Source organism: Lutjanus erythropterus, chromosome 11 (assembly GCF_056507025.1).
Source record: "Lutjanus erythropterus isolate fLutEry1 chromosome 11, fLutEry1.hap2, whole genome shotgun sequence".
Classification (NCBI taxonomy): domain Eukaryota; kingdom Metazoa; phylum Chordata; class Actinopteri; order Lutjaniformes; family Lutjanidae; genus Lutjanus; species Lutjanus erythropterus.
Window position 1 is genome coordinate 5,925,355 of NC_139327.1, and position 12,615 is coordinate 5,937,969.

The 12,615-nt window shown below is 39.7% G+C and overlaps 1 long non-coding RNA gene across 1 annotated transcript; it reads left to right on the forward strand.

The window, feature by feature from the left end:
• The first annotated feature begins 10,521 nt into the window (after positions 1-10,521).
• On the forward strand, positions 10,522-12,288 carry LOC146318596 (uncharacterized). The gene is made up of 2 exons (XR_014771583.1): positions 10,522-11,416; positions 12,110-12,288. It is a non-coding gene; the product is annotated as an uncharacterized LOC146318596 (long non-coding RNA).
• The last annotated feature ends 327 nt before the right edge of the window (positions 12,289-12,615 follow it).

A 12,615-nucleotide genomic window follows, 5' to 3' on the forward strand; every position in this document is an offset into this window, starting at 1 on the left:
CCACGAAGCCGGGGAAAGTGTATATGCACAGTTACCTAACAGCTGCATACATGCTAAGAGATGAGGCTAAAGCTAGCTTACATCTCAGCAAAGATTGGTCGGATGGCAAAATATGACAGGTATATCTACATGATAGATGACAGACAGATACACATGGGAAGGAAGTGCAGGGACTCGATTAGTGCACTGGACCCAGCCAGATTGCAATCACCCCAGGACCAAAGCCCGGATAAGAGCTAAGCTAACCCAGCTTGGAGCTAGGAGCTGGAGCTGAAAAACGTGGATCTGAAAATGTGTTTGTGTTCCCTCTCCCTCTTGATCATGTGCATGATTTAGAAACGTGAAGGACCGGATTCCCCAAAAAATGCAGAGAAGAGGCCTTAATGTGTGTTATGTAGAGAGGTGATGAGTAATGAGGGCTTAAAAATGGACACATCGGACAAGATCTCCAAGCGAAGCATTCGCAACATCGGAGCTATTCGGCTCAATAGTAGAGCTTTAATCAGCCCCAAAAAGTTGAGCCCAAAAAGGCCCAAGCCTGACAAAATTCTGTCTGATCCCGACCCGAACCCATCTTTCATTGGGATATTTCAGCCCAAACCTGATTACAGCCCAACATTTTTCTCCCCTCTATGTACCAAACAGTAGAAGTTTTCAGTGACAGGGACAATACGTGCAGGGAACTGGAAGAAGCAACAACTTAATTGGGGAGAAAATGAAAAGAAATAAAGAAAGTACAGCCCGAACCCGACATGAGCCTGTGAAATATGTGAGAAATAGGGCCCAACCTGACCCAAACCCATCGGGTCCTATTGGGTCCCGTTGGTGTTGGGCACAGATCTCAAGCTCTACTGGGTAGTGGGCCACTAAACAATCAACCAAAATAACCCAGTACTGCAGTACAGTAAGAAGTATCAAGACCTCTCCAGTCAAATGACACCTGCATTCAATCATTTCTGTACCCATTTCAAGAAACAAAACAAAACTATTTTTATGGTTTTACTTGTGTTCTTCAAAAAGGAGAACCTTAGAAAAAAACAGAGAAGACATATCTAATAAAGTTCTCTGTTGGTATCAGTATCACTTTGAGGTACCGCTATTAGTACTGGTATTGTAATTTTTACAAGGGCACCCAGCCCTAATTAGTGAAAGTCCTGTGCAAAGAAGACATAATCAAGAAACAATGTTTTGACAATGGAAATGTAAGCCATGTGTTTGTTTGTTACATTAGAATTGTCTGTGAGATGAGCTAAAAATGACTTGTTGCTGATGTCATTTTGCTAAGAATGTTTGGAAAATCCAAATATCCAAAAATCCAAACTCCAAAATATAAATCTCAGCATTTTGCCTTTAAAATCTGTGACACACTGAGCACGGTGTTCTCTGTGCTGTATATTAAAAACACACATTATATTTTTCAAAAATCTTTTTCCTTTTCAAAAGTAGAACATGAAGTAGTCTTTTGACCATTTAAAAAACATTTACTTATCACACAGTTTAGCACTGAATCAATAGAAAACACACAATCATTTCTGTTTCCAGGACAACAGTATCTGTATTAATAAGACATTTAGACATTATTCGTGTTACTATTACAACATTCTTTTACATGCTGATGTTGCCACTTTTTACCGCCCCCCCAGAATTATTCATCAGTGACTAGTGTAGTGACTAGACTAGTGGCCCACGCAAACACACAGACTTCTGTTACTATATTTGTAGGGTTAAGTCACGGGCATCATTGAGACACTGAGGACTCTCTGCCACTTGGCTGCCTAAATATATCTGAAAGATATTACAATATTTTCTTTACTTTGTGACACAGCTGGATCTGTGAGATCATGCTAGGATCCATCTCATCAGGCTTCATGTTATCTTTGTGTCTGCACCAAAAGTGGTTCAGCCAATCAGCATCCTGGGAAGGACTACTGGCGGCTACAGACATGGTTTTAGGTGTGATGACAGCAAGAAGCGTCCATGGAAGTGACTTGTACTTGAATGTACTTTTCTAGATTTTGTTTTCCTCTGTAGTTAGTACCCATTCCGTGTGGGATTCTTAGCTGATCATCATAGCAACATTGTGTGAAACAGCCATGATATCATCTTCATTCCAACACAAACAATAGAGGGTATCGAAGGGATGATTCTTTATTTGTGGCTGGTTGTCACATCAAGGAGACAAAGGCTGGATACAGCAAGATAAAAGGGAGTTTGGGAAGTTCTAGATCAGCATATAGACAGCGTGATGACTGGATGCTCTGTGTCGCATAGGTGACGATTCTGGTGAGGAATCAGTGGTCTGCAGTGTTTTAACTCCAGCTTTTAGCACTGGTGAAAAAAAAGTATAAGGTACCAGGTACTTTTGCCAAAGAACCAAAACAATAAAGATTCCAAGTGAGTCGAGGCGAGTCGAGCTGAGCCGTGCTGTGCAGTGGAAATGAGCCATATTTTCACTTTCAGGCAAGGCAGGCCAAGAATACTCAGCTAGTCAAGGAGAGGATGCATCAATCTGAGGGCATTCCAGTGTCAGAAATGTGCAGGATTTGCTGCTACATTATAAGAGAAACATCAATTTGGGTAATTTGTACATGTTGACAGGCATTTTTTTGTACCCAGAAATCACCTAGTTTGCTTTTTTTCACAGATTTGAAATTATGAAGTCACCCAGACTGACAGCAGGAGACAGTTTCAGTGTGTGAAAGTTTTTTTTTTTTTTTTTCATGTTGCCCCATTGTAGTAGCAAACAGCATCTTTATTTGATGCAATGACTCACAGGTTATTAGTGAGTTTGCACAATTAGGTCAAGTGATGCGTCTATTGTGATTCATACCACAGTGTACAAAAAAGAAAAACACACCCTAAATTTAATCACTGACACAAAAATCTGCCTTTGACTCGACCATTGTCCCCAGTCATACAAGCCATCCCCAATTAACTGGTTTTTAGTCTGAAATTAGTCCAAGTTACCCAAAGTCAGATCAACACACACACACACACACCATGTAAACACACACAAGTATAGGGGTCAAATTTTCAATGCTGACAAAGGTAGACATGAACACTCAAGAAGGAGGAATGAGTAAAATATGTTATAAAGGTTAAATTAAGCAGCATGTTAACAAAGTCTGAAAGTAGTAAAGCCAGCAGTCACTGAACTCTCAACTCCAGAGTGTGTATTTCCCATAGCTGTATAATGTGAACTACATGCAGCCACTTGCAATATTGCACTAAAAACATTCCCACGGGCCCAAAAAGCATTTCCCCCCCAGGACATCAGTTATCACTAAACTTTCCTTGAGCTGAAAAAAACAGTTAATTAATTAAAGAGCAGCCCTGAATGAGCAGGCAGCTCTATATTGATGGAAATTCCAGTCGGTCAGCTGGTCCACCACTTTGGTCCAGACTGAATTTTCTGTCTATAACTATTTGATAGATTAGCATGAGGTTTCATACAGATATCCTGACCTCCATGAAGTCCACTGGCTTTCCTTGTAAAGTCACAAGCAGGCCAGAATTGTCACTCATAAACTTTCTCAACATCAACATGAAGAAATTGGCACAGAATATTTTTTTTACAGACATTCAGTTTCCCCAGATGATGTCACCAACATGACTCAATCCAGATTTTTCCTCTTGCACCACCACGAGGTTCACAGTTGTGATTCAAAGTGATCTAACACCATCATCAGGTCAAAATTTCAAATGTCCCATATTTTAATTTATGACCTGCAAACCTAGTAACAATCCCATCAGCCTCTGCAGTACTTGTGATGTGTGTATGAGAGTTGAAGGGTGTATGTGATTCTTGACATCTATATAGCACTTACCTGTTGTATCTGTTTCTATGTTTCTGACACTGCAACATTTTTCCTTCTAGTGTTGCTTTTATAATGCATCACAGACTCTGTATATTACTTGATTTTCTTCTACTTGAATTTCTATTTATGGAAAATGACTCCACTACTTGGCTGCACTACGAAATTTGAAATGGTCAGTACATTTTACTAAGTACTTGCAACATTGTTCCTCATATACTCTGGAAAAAGTCTTGTCAAGAAAATTCACAAGAAACAGTGGTGGACTCCGGCTCCTGGCAAATAAATAAAAATAAAAAAGGGCACCAGCTACACATAGTGGGGTACAGGCATGGCAAGAGTTAAAAAGTTCCAGTTCCTGGTTTAGATAAGAGTTGTTTTTTTGAATGGCTATAACTCTGTAATAAAAACACACAGCCAAATCATTTTTTAGTATGTAGGACAGCCTATAAGGCACTTCATCATATTTCCATAGGAGGGTGCCAGAGATCAGAGGGGGTGTGCAAGGCTTTGTCTGTTTAAGTTTGTGAGGCTGGCAAAATTATATTTTTGCATGTTAAAATAAGATAAAATCATAATAACACACCTACTGGGATAATCAAAAAAAAAAAAATAATTTTAAGTGGTAATATACAGGATATTACCACTTAAAATGATTTTTTTTTGTCCGCATTTAAAAATATTAACCACACCTCTGTGAACTCTGAACCTCTTTGACCTGGCGGCATGAGCAACATCAGTCAGTCACATCAGGTCAACTAGCGTCTAGCCAGCTAGTGCTATTTACTGCTGTCAGCAGTTTGCCTCATGAATGAAACATTCACTCATAAGAATCAAAAAAGAAAATAAGGCCTTGTCCTTGAAGGACAGGAGAGTTTTCGGTCAGAATGTGTCATTTGTAGCGAGAAGCTTGCTAATGACAGCATGAAGCCAAGCAAAATGAAAAGACTGGCGAAGAAACATCCGGAGACTGTGGGTAAAAGTCACGATTTTTTTGAGAGGAAGAAGCAGTTGGCACTATCAAAAAGATCCACAGACATCAGAAAAGCATTTGAAAGAGCAGGCAGTGACTTATACAGAGCCATGGAGGCGTCATTTGAGTGTTCGCTATTAATTTCCAAAGCTAAAAAAACATATGATATTGGAGAGCAGCTAATCAAACCTGTGGATTGCAGGCTGTGGATAAAGTGAGAACTGTCCCACTCTCTGTCAAAGACAGAATTGATAAAATGGCTGGGGATTACCAAAACCAGCTCCATGAGAAGCTTAAGACTGTTCCCTTTGCCTTACAGCTGGATGAAACGACCACAGTGACAGACGAGTCCGTGCTCATCGTTTGTGTAAAATATATTGACTGTGATGACCTGAAACAAGACATTCTTATAAATCAAGCAACAACAACAACAGGCCAGGATATTTTTAGAGCTGTGGACTCTTATTTTTCATCCAAAAATCTGCCCTATGAGCATCTTGTTGCATGCTGCACTGATGGGGTCGCAGCGATGATGGGGAAAAACAAGATATGGTCAGAAGAATGTGCTGATAATGTTTCCAAATCAATTCATTATTTGACCTTTATTTTGCTAAGAACAAACAAGTTTTCTTTCTAAAAACTTTCTATGAATACTTTTTGATATTTTATACTCTGGACTAGGCTAGAGTGATACTGTGAATATATGTTCCTTTAATATTTCTTTTTTTTTTTACAGGTTTTATACATTGTACATTGATTACAGTTTTTTGACAATTATGAGTGTGCTATTCAATATCTACAATGTTGCATTAAGAATAATCATGCTAAGTAGGACAAAGTGTAGTAGTTGCAGGCAATTTGCAGAAAGTCACGTACACCGAGCAGAACGACAGGATGTAAACACAAAATGTACTGCTTTAACAGGTAAAAATAGGAACTGTGTTAAAACCACACGAGAAAAATATGTCTATCATTTAGGGGTCAGACGTAGGTGAGAGGATATCAGACAGGAGCTGTTTGTGCATATGTTTCCAACTTGACTTCCTCGAAACAGGGCGCCAATTCAGCTGAGCAAGGCGCATGCACCGTGTTGCTGAGGGGAAGTAACCAATCAACACACTCCACCAGCAGGCCAACAGCCAATTGGAAGAGAGATCTACCTACATTCTCTAGTTTGACTCTGTATAGTATAAAACAACTGGGTCAGGATAGAATAGGCAGTCAGACTTCGTGAACTGACAAATACTCCGTTGCTGTCAGGGAATAGAAGATCTCGACCCAGAGCTCTGTATACTGAACTTTGATTGCTGGAATAAATACTGATCAAAACCGGATATCTTCTCCTATTGCTTCATAAACCAACACGCAGAACTCGCTCACACATATGATGATTTTAATGGACTAGAATGAGCAGGAGTTCAACAATACTTTAATGGACTTTTAGACCTACAAAGACCAGACCCAGAAAGCAAACTTTCTGACTGAAAGAGCTCTTCTCTCAGTTTGTGACAAAACCTAGAGACTGCAGGTGTGTCATTAGTTTGGATGTGTGGGTATCGGCCTGAGGTGAGTCCCCTAGAATGAGCAGATCATCCGGATAATCGAGGGCTTGTATTCGCTCACCTCTGATTAGTGTCAGTGCTGCCTCTAAGCATTTTGTGAAAATGTGAGGAGTGAGAGTTAAGCCAAATGGCAGAACGTGGTATTCGTATGATGTGCCCTCATAAGCAAAATGTAGGAATTGTCTGTGTTTCAGTAATATTGACTTGTGAAAATAGGTGTCCTTAAGGTCCACTGTGGTGCACCAATCTCCCGAATGCACTGATTGCATTACCTGGTGCAAGGTCTTTGTTCAAGCTCTCATATCCAAGATCCAAGGTCTTTTTTTGGAATGAGGTTGTGTCTGTAAATTGCCTGTTCTTGCAGAAGAAAATGGATCTCCTCCCTTAACACTGAGTCAGAGGAAGGCTGCACCTTTGACATCAATAATCCTCTGAATAGCAGATGTTTCTTGAATTGGACCCTGTAGCTGTGGACTACAGTTCCCATGATCCACTGCGATGGTGCACCTTCCTTCCTTTCCAGAGCCTCGTGCAGGTCCCACAGCTTCTCTGCTTGGTAGGCCTGCAGCATGGAAGCTGTATTAAGCGGCTGTGCACCACAACTTGCACCACCTAAATTTTCTCCAGGTGGGAGGCAGAAAATCTGCGCTGTTTGCTGGGGAGAATGGGCCTGCCGACCGCCACATTGGGCTTCAGTGCCAGGTGGCTGGCCAGTGTCTCATTCATCAGGGGGGTGTTAGTTAATCCCATGGCCTCCATCCCTTCCAAATCCAGGAACTGGGAGAAAGGCAGGGAGAGCAGAGCCTTAGGAGATGCCGAGGACTATGACAGCTCCAGCACAGAGTTGAAGAAGACTGGCAGCTTGTGCCTTGCTGTTGCTGGCTCTTGTGGGAAAAAGGAGTTGCTGGGGATCTGGGTCTGCTGCTGGCAGGGAAGAGGGATGGGCCACGACACTGCAAGGTGCTCAGCCTCCCGGTGGCACAGGTCGATCAGTGCAGTCCACCTTAGTCAAAAGGTCACTGGCCCTTGGTTGTTGAGGGCCTGGCGCTGCTCCTCTCCATCTTCTTCTCCTTCAGCTTCAGCCTCTCCCTCAGAGAAAGCCCCTGAAGCAGTGAGAGGCAGCTCATTATCAGAAAGCACACCCAACGGTGCCTCATCTGTAATGATATAGCTGATCAGGTACTCATGGCACCCTCATATTCAGCAGTGGGATGAACTTCATCCATTTCTTACTCCCACGACTGTCCTGCTCTGCACTCATAGTCACCACTCTCCAGGTCCATACCTGCGGGGGACTCAGCAGCTTCGGATAGCATAGGGTCCTCCTTAGCAGCTGGGCTTCCTAACACTTCCATCAGGAAAGCCATGCATCTCTCCAGAGTTGATTTACTGAATCAAAGACAGTGCGCACAAGACTACAGGTTAGCAAGTGCAGCCTTAGCCTGCAACATGCTGAGACAGACAGATGAAGTCATCTGTGTCTGTCTCAGAGAGGGAGAAACAACAGACACTTGGGCGGAGAACAGGTTTGGGCTTTCTAGACATGCTAGCTCAGCTATACGTAGGTGAGCCTCCCTTTTTCTCCAGAGCCATTCCAGCCTTGCTTCAGCACAGCTAACTGGACGAGACGTGGTGTGGTGGTACGTATTAGTTAGTGTGACTAAATTTATACACCATTAGCACTGCTAAACAGTTAGGAGGACGGCCAGGAGGCAAGCTAAACAAGCAGAGAAACACACCGGTATGTGAGGTGAAGTGCAAAAAGGCCTGAGGTGATGAGACTGAGCACGGCGTTTTATTCTCAGAGGGGAAGATGCAGCTTCCACAATCTCCATACTCATGTTGCACCAAGTGTACTGACAGAAAGGTAACTAACCAATCACTTCTTTTGCTTCACTTCACTTTTTTAGAATTCATATTCAGATTTTTGTCTTTTAACCTGTAATAAAGAACAAAATGTGGTTTTATTTCATTGTACTCTGTACTTCTGTAAAGCGTTACACAACTCTCTTGATTTTCCTGATTAAAGCTTGGCTCAGCGTCCAGTCTGGTCTGTCTGTGTCAGTCATTTGGTAACCCCTGAATAATAGCACCACACTATTATGTTTTACATAGAATGTATTCTGCGCAACTCATAATATCACAAGACGTTTCTCTTCACTTTATCTCTCTTTCTTTTTCACATGAAGGACTTTGCATGTTTTTGAATTTTTAGATAAAGGCATGGTGCCACTCGGTTACCTTTTATGTCCAAATGAGCCTCTGAACAGCTGAAAGTTGTAAAATGTATTTGCATGTCATGACTCTGACACACATCATATAACACTTAATTCAAAAGGTGATGTTTTCACCATACTAACTAAAAATATCATCATTAAGCATTATCAATATAAACACTATCCACAATTATTGAATTGTGTGACTCAATTCATTTCATTTTACAGCAGCAACGACAGCTGTGTGCTGTGAACCTTCAGTTTGGGAAATTATTCACCCTGCAGCCACAATGGCCTTGTTGTCCTGGTATTTGACCTTTAAATAAAATAAAATATAATATTAATATTGTCTACAATGCACAGTCAGAAACATGGTTTGTTGTTTTTGAACATAATAATCACAAGTCTACCAGATCCTTTGTTCATTTTAGACAGGCACAGTTGTCACACACTCCTTAATTTGAATAAATTGTTTAAATAGTTTAAAGGCAACATGCACCTCAGCTCAAGTTTAAAACTGGACCCAGATAAAACAGCAGCCATATGTTTCCATACTGACACACCACATTTAGTGTTTCATATCCATGTCATTTACATTGTGGTCCTTGTTGTGGTTAGAGGCTGTAAACTCCAACAGAAGAAATTTGAATGTTCAAATAAGCGTGTGGTGCCACCCTGAGGGGCTTGGCTTTATTCCCTTCTATAAAAATCTCTCTTCCTGCTGACTGTGTTCACTGCAGCAGCAGCATCTCTCCCAACACCAAGAAGAAAACTGAGGAAGAGGACAGCTTCAGAGCCTCCATTCAACATCCAACAATGAAGGTACGAGCTACACTAGTGAGGAAGTGACGGGATTTTGGTGTAAAAACATTTTTAATCATTTTCAAAGAGACCAGAGAAACAAGGTTTGAATAAAAATAACAAAAATATATATTTTTGTTTATAAAAAGTAAAGAGCAATTTCAGTTAAATTGGCAAAACTCTCATTGACCTCATCATCCTGTTAAGTTCTAATCTGTTTTTTTTTTGTTTTTTTTTATTGCACAATGTGACGATGATGCTCTCTATTATCAAACTTAACTTGTGCACAGACGGCTGGACTGTGGTGGATGACTGTGACGCTGGTTTTGCTTCTGGCGGCTGGAAGTTTGTCTGATGCGAGCAACAAGGAGCCTACAGCAGGAGCAACGGATCTGTCTAAAAATGCAGCCGCCAAGGCTCTGTGAGTCAACATCCTTGTTGTTTATTGTCTTTTGTGGTTTTTATTTGATCTTACCTCAGAGTCGTTCTGATTGGCTGATGGACGCAATGTGAAGCTTTTTTTGTTTTCTGAGGAGCTACATGTCGTTTCATTTCCTTCATTAAAATGTAGAATTGGGGTCTTTGGTTTGTAAATTTTTATTTATTGATATGAAATTTATAAAGGAGCAGAACTTGATTAATTAGAAAAAAAGCATCAGCATCTTCTTCATGATAACTGAGACAATAAAAAAATAAATACAATGAGCCTCATTCACTAACACACAAAATTGTTCAAACTTAAACTGCGTATAAACATTTTACACACAAATCTGGGATTTATCAATATTTTCTCGCTGCTTCAGATCATGCAGACACACAAATGATGACTGTCTTAGAAAATGTTGAAACACACCTTTGAACTACATGCAGAGTATATTAAGACTGCATTCACTGAAAAAAAAGCTTTGGTGGCTATGGTTATTATATCTTTTTGAAATCAGAGAATTTGGAGCTTCTTCTTAAAAAATGACTCAAAACAATTAATTGTTTATCAAAATAAATGCAGATTAATTTAACAGTCCAGTAATTTAACAGACTAATTATAGATTAATCATTGCAGCTCTAAGTGTATTAGTTTGTCCAGCTGTCCCTTCATTTGCAATTTATTGATTGATTGATTGATTGATTTAAAGACAGAAAAACATTAAATTTCCACCCAGTGAAACATTTCTTTTCTAGATGTTATGATAATGAATGTGTGTGCGCTGAGCATGGTTGTATGTTGTCCTTTAAAATTATAATCTTACTAATAATCCCTGTTTTCTACAAAAAGTATCTGTAATCTGATTACATCTTTTTTTTCATCTGTAAATGTAATGGAATACAGTTACATGTAATCTGTTACTCCTCAAGTCTGGAAACGATGCTGATTGTTAATCCGCAAAGACACGACACAACTCGTCTGACAAGCCAGAAGATCTGAGCTCCTAAAAGCTGAACAGTGCGACAGTTTTCTTATCGAATGTATTTAATCTGACAAAGGCCTCAGAATTTGTGTTTCACCAGCAGTCAAATTAGAGGGGTGGTTGTTTTGACCCAGCAGGAGGTCGGGGCAGGACGCGGGAGCAAAGTAGGCAGATGTGTTGCTGTCATACATAGCAGGATGTGTCTGTGTGGAGCCAGACCTCTCTGTAGCTCTGTGGACAGACGTCTGTCTCTGTTTTAATATATGCTTTGCTACGTTTTGTCAGGACTGAACGCAGCCCTGGCTACTACTTGTCTCATTTTGTTTCTGTTTTAGCTTTTTTATTTATATATTTTACTCTGAGCTCTATTGTCTTTTTAATTGGATTTCAGAGTCCTCCTTCATCACCATCATCATCATCATTGCTGTTTTAATTCTTATTGAAGATGCTCCTTTCCATTCTTCCATTTAATAAACTTTCAGTTTATCTACACACTCTGTCAAATGACTGAAAATACTAATGAATAATTAATTATTTCTTTTAGTGTTGATATTATTAGGAGCAATCCTTCTGCAAACAGTCCACAAGAGGACCAGAAACACCCACAGAAAGACGGACACTGACATGAACCAAAGTCCAAAAGGTAAAGTGTATTAAAAGGGGGGAAATGGCAAATAAATTATTATTAAATCTGAGTACTCAGAATAATCAGGCCATAACTGAATGTTGTAAAGAAAAAGGAGACTGAAACTGATGTTGTTATTTAAAATGAAAAATAAAAAAGCTTCAGTGTAAATGCTCAATTCAAAATAAAAGAAAATTAAACAGGAGACATTTTAAGAGAGAAAATAATGATCAAAGCTGGTAAAAGGATTCTATAACTGGTTATGAAACAGTCTGAATTCAATTCTGCTGCCTCTATATGAAATACATAAGTTAATGAGACCATCAGTGAGAGAATCAACTGTTTCTATATAGTTTTTCTTCATGTCTGTCACCACGTCGGATTCTCAGTGAAATCAGATGAAACGAGTCTGAGTTCACAAAACAGAAGCAGGAGGAGATTTTTATCTACATACTTTTATCTTTGACTTTATATTTTGTGGTTATTACAGTGAAAATATTAGCAAACTGCAACATGCAATCCTTCAGAAATACATTTTTAAATAGAATTATATTATTTCAATCATAATCAATTGAAAGGTAGTTTAACTTGGTTTAAAACAGCTGGAAAAAAATAATTCAATAACTGGCTAAGTCCTACAAAGTGGTATTTCTTCTAATCAGTTTTGTCTAATCTGTTTTGTCTTTCTGTCTGTCTGATCTTTCTTTTTAGGTGCATCTGGTCCAGCCTAACTGTCCAAGTCTTCATGCAGTAAAGAGGACAGGAAGTCTCTCAGCAGCAGTGACAGACTGATGAGACCCAGCAGCTTGTTTTTCATTATTTCTATATTTTGAGGCTCTGGATCAGATTTAACTCAAACTGAAATAAAACGTTCATATGTCTCCTCTGGACTGCTTTTGAATCATGCTACTGTGTTAAGCTGCTGTTAAGACCAAACCTTTTGTGGGAATAAGATTATGGACACAGCTCTGATCATAGGCTCTGGAGGAATAACATCATTGTTAAATCACTAAAATCATTTTAAAATGAATATTTTGTGTCAAATTACTGATTTTGTTTAGTGCATAACCATGTAACAAACAGGATACAGTGTTGCCAACTCTTCAGAAGGGAAAGCAGCTATTGGCTGTCCTAAAAGTCACCAGAAATCACTAAATGACTCATCTGCATAATTGGCAATTTTGTAATGGACACTGTAAAAGAGAGGAATAACATCA